General features: G+C 42.0%; 1 pseudogene; it reads left to right on the forward strand.

Annotated features, from left to right (window-relative positions):
• The first annotated feature begins 3798 nt into the window (after positions 1–3798).
• LOC146627476 (hydroxycarboxylic acid receptor 2-like) lies at positions 3799–7697 on the forward strand (annotated as a pseudogene).
• The last annotated feature ends 2261 nt before the right edge of the window (positions 7698–9958 follow it).

Raw genomic sequence — 9958 nt, forward strand, 5'->3', positions numbered from 1 at the left:
CTGATAGAAAAACTGAATAATAACTATCAGAAAGTTTGTCTCTCTCAGCTTTTCCCCTCCACAGTTCCACCAGTGGAGACAAGGAGATGCATGTTGGAGAAGCCACTAAAACCAAGGACTCTCTGGGAGGCCGCGCATGTTCCAGCCCCCAGACTGTACTGGCAGTGACGAAGAACCAGCATCCTCACAGACGGACAACCTCAGTGGATTCATGCCAGCAGGGTTAAGACCAGCCCAATCGGACCATCTCAGGCGTCGGATCAAGCAGACGACATCTCCGGCGAGCCAGCGCCCGGAACTAGAGCAAATAAACACACACGGGTAGATGACATCTCAGGCGAGCCAGCGCCCGGATCCAGTACACACACACAATCACTGATTAACACACAACGTCTGAAAGAACAACAACAAGGTACTCAAACATCCAGCAGGAACAGAAAGCCAAAAGTACCACATGATGTCTAACCTGATAAAGCTAGACTCACTCCATCCTGATCATGGAGAAAATGAAATGCCCATTGTCATCATACGACGCTTATTCTGTGTCTCTCGAACCTGGGACCAGGCCAGGAGACAACTGAAGAACTGTTTTTCTTATATATTGTCTTATATATTTAGGTTATTTATCACATCTATCGCAGTAACCTTAGGATTTCTCTTTGCTATTTTGTATTGTAAACTGCAACCATGTTCACATTTCTGCAGGTCATATTTTGCTGACTATACCTCATGCTCCATTTTGCAAGACACCTACTTAATGCACTCCTCACGTTCCCTAAAATCAGTAAATAGCAACATAGACGCCACTAATAAACCATCTTATGCGCCCTCTAGAACAGGAGCTAACGCCTGGTTTGAAAATGCCAGAACAGCCGCTCGTGATTTAGGAAACAGTAACTGTTATGTCTGTTCAAAGGCTAATCCAGAACAGGTAATAGTAGGATACCCCATATCCGGTTTCCCCCTCACTGAGGGACTAGAGAAAATCGGCGGAGATAATGCTCTCTTTAAAGACGCTTTACAGTTGACTCTGAGCCCTCTCGACTGCCTACTTAGACACACACACACACCAACTAACCCTGAGACTCCATTAGGCGAATTATTGAAGTTATCTAATGACACCGCAGGGACCTGCGCCCCAATGAAACGCCCTAAGAATAGGTTAAAGCCCTCACTGCCCTTAGGACAGATCCCTCTCCATTTTAATACTAGTATGATATGCCTGCGCAGACTAAAGTTAACTGGCCCAGACACACACATAGATTATACAAAGGATAACTATACATTCTTCTCTGACTCCCCAGGTGCACGCTGTAATGAGACATGGCTAGCTGTCTCTATGGCTGAAGTTGTATCATATCTGGAGGAACACACACACAGTTCAAGTTCGAGCGCAGAATCGATCATTGTTCCCCCAGAGGGTGTCTTAAATGATACTGACTGGGGGGAGTTAGTTAAATCACACATGGTCACGCGCCTGACCAGACCAATCCCACATGCTTATTGGATGTGCAATAATACTCTTAGATTAGCTTTACCTGTTAATTGGACCGGTACCTGTGGTCTAGTAACCGTTGATGTATGCTGTACTTTCATTCCCAATAATACCGCTCCTAACGGTTCATTCACACAAGCTATGAATAAACTTGAAGAATTGCAGATAGAACTAATTGCCAATACAGGTCACGGTCAGTGGCTACATAAGTGGCTACAGGACACGTTTGGGAGATGGAAGGAACTAATTGTAGCCTTTGTAACCGTTGCAGCATGTTTTTGATGATTATTGTCTGTTGTGTGGTACCCTGTGTACGTTCAATGATAACCCGTATAGCTACTAGTACAGCTACTTCAATGTATTTGCAATTGGCACAAATTGACCCAGATTATGTGTCAGATGTCACCAATGATGTTCCTGATGTGTATATTGAACATTAGGTTGTGAACTATTACATTTTATGATTTGCTTTTTATATTATGTTATTACATTTGTGATTTTTCCTTTCTATTTGAGTTATTATTTTTAAAAATAATAAAAGAGGGGAACTGTTAGGTATTTTGATACCATAGTAGCATTTACAGGAGATTGTTTTATACAGGAAAACTGTTAATCAATAAGGCCCATTTAATAGTTGTTTTTCTCTTTCTCTGTGACCCAAGAATTAAGGTGTAAGACTCACAAGCTGGTACCTCAAGGTCGAAAACACCACAGAGATGAGACCACTTCCTTACTCCCATCCTCCCTTTTTCCTTATCTCTTAGAAAAAGGCTCGTTAAAGGCCAGGTGGTTTGTTTCAGAATTCACTAATGAAAGAACTCTGTATTCTGTGTATTTTGCTGGGATGATCATAAATTGTAGCTGAGCTGATAAACTACACACAGGATACTTCTTTGCTCACAAGGCAGGAAGACGTTTCCTTATTTGGTCTGTACCGGTTTGAACTGGGAAAGCTGACACACGAACCTTTTTTTTCCTCTATATAAGCTGTTATGTACTAAATAAACCTTTGAGTCGATTTGGGAAGACAACCTGAAGCAGTCTGTGTTTCCTTGTTCTCCCAAGCTGCTCCCGACGTCGTAACTAACCCAGCTGAATGGCATACCTGAGTGTTACTTTAAATAATTAGGAATCTTAGAAGGAAAGGACAGAACTCTGCTTATCGCTCACGCCACGGAGGAAACCCGGGAAGGCAATTTCCTTCAGTTTTCCTCGGCCCCTCAGTTTGTGAAATGTGTTGTGAAATGTTTTTGACTCTGACTTCGTTCACACTCTGTACCAGCCTCTGTGGGGCAACGGGCTGACGAGGAAGATCCTCCCGCGGGAGACATAAATACCCGACAAAGATCATTCCTCCTCGGACACTTTATGGATGAACGTCTCGCGTCGGGACTGGTGAGTACTGGATTCATCTAATCTCCTCTGATTCTCTGGATCAGATGTGGAAACATACACAGGCCTGTTTAATCCGCGTGTGCTGACATATATTCTCAGTGTAAACTCCTTAAAAGTGCCACATGTAAACTAAAAATAAATAACCTTCCATGCATATTTTAAAAAATGTTTATTTTTCCTGGAACAGCTGTGATGCTATGATAGAGCTATCTGTGTTTATTGTAATTTAATAACTGAATCCTGTAGCTGGGAACTTCAGGCCATTAAAACTTCATGTTGATTGAATATTATATGGCACAATAACACCGTAATGGCACACTTCTTTGTTAAATCATAATCAGAATACTTTATTAATCCTTAAGGAAACTGTGTGGGTTACAGTTGCTCCAAGACAGTAACAGACTCAGCTATTTTAATAATATGTTACATTGTTTACAAATTTAAGAAATTGCACTAAAATAAACAAATCAGTCAATTATAAATATCAAGAATATTGAAAAGAATATCAGACGTGAGAATGTATTTGATTGACATTTGACTCTAACTTGTGAACTTTGTCATTTGTTGTTTCACTGTAAAAGAAAGTATTTTGACTTAATTAAACATTTTTTAGGTCTTTCTTCTGTTTGTTTAATATTTTGGATCCCAGCATGTCCAGGACTTGTGAAAGAGTGGAAGTGATTCATGTCATCTTTGATAAAAATCTAAATTCTGCTGTTTTAAAACAGAAAAAAAGGAAGAACAAGAGGAAGCTTCAAATTTCAAGAGTTTGGAAACTTTCCAAGGTGTGGTCACACAGACTTTCCCCCTCGCTCAGATTTAACCACCAAACCCACAGATATTTTTAACAGTCAAACTTAAGAATAATCCTCAATAAACTTCAAGGACTTTCTGCCCGAGTCACCAAAATGACCTCAGAGCCAAACTTCACCACCGCCTCAAACCTCACCACCCCCTCTGCCAATGGTGGCTGCCCACCTGTCGGTATTGGGCTGGAAGGTAAGATCTTTTTTGTTATTCTCTTTTTATTAAACAACCTATATAAACACAAATAATCCAAAATAAACATATAAACAAGATCAGATGTAAATAAAAATAAATAAATAAATAAATAAATAAATAAAAAAAAACCAAAAAAACCAAAAACAGACGGGTGTACCCTCTAGTGTGTATGTACTCGCACACACATATTCACTCACACACCCATATTCTTAGGCATACATACACATACCTACTTACATATGTGTTCACTTATAGTCTCATACATACTAGCATATACATATAAACACATAACGATTCAAAAATGTGGCATATATAGTTACAGAGATTCAAACAAGATCGGGTCTCCTTAACTGGATGTAGTGTTTCCATTTACCCCAAATTTCACTAAATATATCAAACTGGAGTCTTTTAATGAAGGTAATTCTTTCCATTTTAAACATCCCATATACACTCTCATGCCAATCACCCAGTGATGGAATTTTCGCACTAAGCCATTTCTTGGTAATAATTTTACGGGCAGCCAAACTCAGGATACCATACAACTGCTTAGACATTTTATCTACATTTACTGAGTATAAATATCCAAACAAAAGTTCGTCCCAATTAAAGGGAAGCTGCATACCAAAAATAATCTGCAACTCAGAGTGGATCAATACCCAAAAAATGTTGATCCTTGGGCAAGACCAGAACAGATGGAAATGTTTTACTCCTTGGGCCCCACAATTTCTCCAGCAATTAGAGTGATTAAAATAATGTTTACTTTGTGCAGGGGTAATAAAAAACCTACAGATACTCTTCCAACCATAACATCTCCATGTATTAGAACTAGAAATTCTCCACTGAAAAGCGCACTGCTCATACCAAATGTTATCTGATATTGCTATATTTGTTTCACTTTCCCATTTTTTTTTTGGATGTAGGTAGTATTCCACTTCTTAACCTCTTGTATACCCTTGTACAATCTTGAAATCACCTTAGGGCCTGTGTCAGCCTGATAGGCCTTGACAAATATACTCAGAACAGGTAAAGAAAAAAGATCTGTTCTCTTAGGTATAAAATTATATGATGATGATTATATGATGATTATATGATGCCTAATTTGTAAGAACCTAAAAAAGTCCGTTTTACTTAATTGGTATTGATCTTTTATTGATTGGAAGTCCCTAAGAATTCCCTTATCGTAAAACATACAATATGCCGTTAAACCTTGTCCAGCCCATTTTTTATATCTTACGTCTAATTCATTAGGTAAAAAATCACTGTCAAAAGCACACCATCTTAAAATCCTAACCTCTTCAATCCAATCATTCTTATTAAGAAATTGTAAGAGTTTTAAGGGTAGGTTAATCCATTGGCTTCCTTGATGAATTTGTTTTTTAATAAGTGTCACATCCCCTAGAATTGCCTGAATTGGAGAATCTTTTATAGTCACTGTTTCTAGTTGTAGTTCTTTCCATCTCGCTTGATAATCTACATTACACCAACACACTAATGTTCTCAATTGAGCAGAAATATAATAGTCTTTCAAACATGGGAACCCCAACCCTCCTTTGTCTTTAGCCAACTGAATAGTTTGGTACTTAATCCGTGGTTTTTTCCCCTGCCATATAAACCTAGAGATTATTTTGTCCCATTCCCGAAATTGTTTGTCAGTTATTTCTACAGGGAGTGTTTGGAACAGATAGAGCATCCTAGGCAAGATATTCATTTTAACTGTATCTATACGTGATTCAAAATTTAAAAATGGTAATAAATTCCATCTTTTAATATCCTCATTTATTTTATAACTTAAAGGATTAAAGTTTGCATTGTATATCTTAGATAGATCTTTAGTAATATTTACTCCAAGATACTTTATCTGCTCCGTCTCCCATTTCAAGGTAAGATCATGCCACCCGTCCTCATCATCGACGTCATTCTGGGGCTGCTGGGAAACCTGGTCGCTCTGTGGATCTTCTGCTTCAAACTGAAGGCGTGGAACCCCAACAGCCTCTTCCTCTTCAACCTGGTTATCGCAGACTTCCTCGCTCTAGTGAGTCTACCTCTGAGGATCGACGCCTTGCTCAGGAGTCACTGGGTGTTTGGAGACGGCATGTGTCGGATCAACCTCTTCCTGATGTTTTCCAACCGCTCGGCGAGCATCGCACTCATGACCGTGGTGGCAATTTATCGCTACTTTAAGGTGAGAGAGTCCTCGTGGTGATGGAGTTGTAAAAATGCTTAACAAAGTTTTTTGTTGCACCTCGTTGGGCCACATTCCTGGTAAAGAGAACAAACCTCTGACTGCATTTCTAATATTTTTGAATCACTCCAACACGGGAAACTCGTGTGCTGCAGGTCTGTTAAAGTGATACAGGTTGTTTTTATTCATGGGGCTCCAAACAGGGAAAAGTTGGTAGTAATAGCTTGATGTAAATAGCTTGATGACATAACTGGGTAAAACTAAAGTTAAGCCAACATGGGTAAACAGCTGGTATGGTTAGGTAGCGGTATAAAGAGTAGCCCACTCAGCTAAATTAATGGATAAATAGCTGTAATCATATTCTACATTGTCATTTATAAATGAAGCTGAAGGAAGGAAGACTGAAACTGTGTTAGGAAGTTAGGACCTTTACCTGACTGAGATCTTTAAATCCATCCATCCATCACCTGACACTGTGACATGAAAACTGGTTTCCTGTTTACAAATGGTCCAATAACGCTGCAGGAACCATGATGATTGGCCAATCAGTGCCAGGCACACAATTAATTTCACCATCAAACATTTTCAAGATTCAAAAGATGATTTAAACAGAAACTGCTGCTTTAGTTTCGGCACTATCCCGACATACCGAAAATAGGAACATGTTTTGATGTTCTTCTGCCCCTAAAACCCAGGAAAAACCCATCATGTGACGGTGCAGGGTGTGCCAAAATAACTTCAGGTGTGGGTCTACCAACTGGCGAGAGAAATGTTGAGCTAGTTTGTAATTTAATCCCAAATCTGATTTTTTTGTGTGTCTACTGGAGGAGACCCCAAACTAGATGATGTAGAACAGAAGTTCCTACTTGTTTATCCAGATAATTGTATTCAGGTGGAAGTTTCAGAACCAGTATCACCAGTGCTGTTTTCTTCCAGGTGGTCCATCCTCACCACCGCTTCAACCGCATGACCAAGCGACAGGCGGTGTTCGTGTCGCTGTTTGTCTGGCTGCTGGTCATCACGCCCCGGGTTCCTATGCTGGCTTACAACCACATCAAGGGCAGCGGCAACACAACCCAGTGCTTCTTCTTCACGTCTTACAAAGAGGCGTCGCGAGCCATCATCATCCTGGTGGCCATGCATCGCATCCTCACCGTGCTGGAGTTCATCTTCCCGATGGCCATGCTGCTGTTCTGCTCCATCCGGATCTCCAGCTTCCTGAAGGAACGATGTATGGGCAAACCCGACAAAGTGCACAAGGCGATGCGAGTGTGCATCGCCATCGTCGCAGTATTCATGGTATGCTTTCTGCCCACCACGGTGACAACCATCGGAGTGTGGATCATCCGCTCGTACCGCCCGTGGGACTGCACCAGCTTCTACAGATTCACCCAGCTCAGCATCGTGTCTCTGGGGTTGAACTTCCTGAACTCGGCCCTGGATCCCATCATCTACATCTTCTCAAGCTCCATGTTCAGGAAGGCCCTGGTGGGTGCGCTGCCCTGTGCACTTCGCTGTGGGCAGGACGCGGAGGACAACAAGACGTCTTCTTCGGGAACTCAGTCGACCACCCAGGAGGAGATGAAATCCATGAGGACTGATTGAGGAAGCGAGGCGAAATAGTAAACTGCTCCTTGCTAATAAAGACTAATCAAAGAAGTGAAACCTTTTCCCTGCTCTGATTTCCTTTATTTTTGTATAATTTTGCATAAAGTTATATCTTTGGCTTGTTTTATGATGAATCTGAAAATCTGTCGCATAACCATGTAAACATATATTCAGTCAAGTTTGAAATATTTTTCCTGTTGAACTCTTTAAATGTAAGTTTTAAGCCTTGTCTTTTGTTTTTTATATTTTTTTATTTTGATTAAAAAAAATATTTTAAAAACAGAAATAAAAAAACATCACTGAGATCTCAAAACCTGCAGTTCCTCTGACATCCAGCAGAGGCTCCAGCAGTGAGCCAGTCCCCATAGAGTACCATGCTAAACTGCAGCAGAAGAAAATATGTTTACAGCCTGATACTGAAACTGTTTTGGTCTCTGTGCATAAGTCAGCTTAAAATGTTTCTATAATTTACCAGTTTAAATTGAATTAAAGGTATATTCAGTAAATTTCTTTTAGGTATTTTAAAAATTACACTATATCGGATATCGGCAGATATCCAAATTTATGATATCGGTATCGGTTTCGGAAATAAAAAAGTGGTATCGTGCCATCTCTAATAACAAATAACTCTTATGCTGTATTAAAAGCCAGTAAATAAAAATGCATTTTAAGATAAGATTTTAAAAGATTGACAGTGGGAGCCTGTCTGATGTATAGGGGTAAATTCATTCAGTTCATTAATTCATTCATCCATCCATCCATTCGCTTCCGCTTATCCTTTTCAGGGTCGGGGGGGGCTGGATGGAGCCTATCCCAGCTGTCATAGGGCGAGATGCGGGGTACATGTTGGACAGGTCACCAGTCTGTCGCAGGGCCAACACACAGGGACAGACAACCATTTGCACTCACATTCACTCCTATGGGCAATTTGGATTAATCAATTGACCTATCCTCACAAGCTGCATGTCTTTGGACTGTGGGAGGAAGCCAGAGTACCCGGAGGGAACCCACGCAAACACGGGGAGAACATGCAAACTCCACACAGGAGTATGGGGTGTCTTGCCCGTTGCTATGGGCCATTCAGTCCTTATACAACTGTTGCAAGAGCTTGGGCCGCATAGCAATAAGTCGGACTGGTTCCTGGTGGGTGATGGGCTCCGCCAGGGCTGCCCTTTCTCACAGATTCTGTTCATAATTTTTATGGACAGAATTTCTAGGTGCAGCCAAGTGGCGGAAGGCTTTCACTTGGGTAGTCTCAGGATCTCATCTCTGCTTTTCATGGATGATGTGGTTCTGTTGGCTTCATCAGGTGATGGCCTCCAGCTCAGCTTGGATTGGTTCACAGCCGGAAAAAGGTGGCGTGCCCACTCTGGCTCAGGGACAAGTTCTTACCGAAGTGGAGGAGTTTAAGTATCCTGGGGTCTTGTTCATGAGTAACAGGAGAAGGAAGCTCAACAGATCGACAGACAGATTGTTGCTGCGGTTGCAGTGATGCAGACACTGTACAGGTCTGTTGTGGTGAAGAGGGTCAATTTACCGGTCGATCTACGTCCCCATCCACACCTATGATCCCAAGCTGTGGGTAGTGACCGAAAGAATGACATTGAGGATACAAGCGGCAGAAATGGTAAATGGCCTGTATTTATATAGTGCTTTACTAGTCCCTAAGGACCCCAAAGCGCTTTACATATCCAGTCATCCACACATTCACACACTGGTGATGGCAGCTACATTGTAGCCACAGCCACCCGCACTGACAGAGGCGAGGCTGCCGGACACTGGCGCCACCGGGCCCTCTGACCACCACCAGTAGGCAACGGGTGAAGTGTCTCGCCCAAGGACACAACGACCGAGACTGTCCAAGCCGGGGCTCGAACCGGCAACCTTCCGATTACAAGGCGAACTCCCAACTCGTGAGCCACGATCGCCTTCGCCACGATGGGCTTCCTCTGAAGGGTGGCTGGCCTCTCCATTAGAGATAGGGTGAGAAGTTTGGCCAGTAGAGTGGCTGCTCCCCCACATCGAAAGGAGCCAGTTGAGGCGGTTTGGGCATCTGACAAGGATGCCTCCTGGGTGCCTCCTTCATGAGGTGTTCGCCCACCAGGAGGAGGATCTGGGGCAAACCCAGGACACGCTGGAGAGAATACAGTGGGGCAAAAAAGTATTTAGTCAGCCACCGATTGTGCAAGTTCCCCCACTTAAAATGATGACAGAGGTCAGTAATTTGCACCAGAGGTACACTTCAACTGTGAGAGACAGAATGTGAAAAAAAAATC

Source organism: Diplotaxodon limnothrissa, linkage group LG8 (assembly GCF_057381915.1).
Source record: "Diplotaxodon limnothrissa isolate DT_005_m linkage group LG8, D_limnothrissa_male_GT1.1, whole genome shotgun sequence".
Taxonomy (NCBI): Eukaryota; Metazoa; Chordata; class Actinopteri; order Cichliformes; family Cichlidae; genus Diplotaxodon; species Diplotaxodon limnothrissa.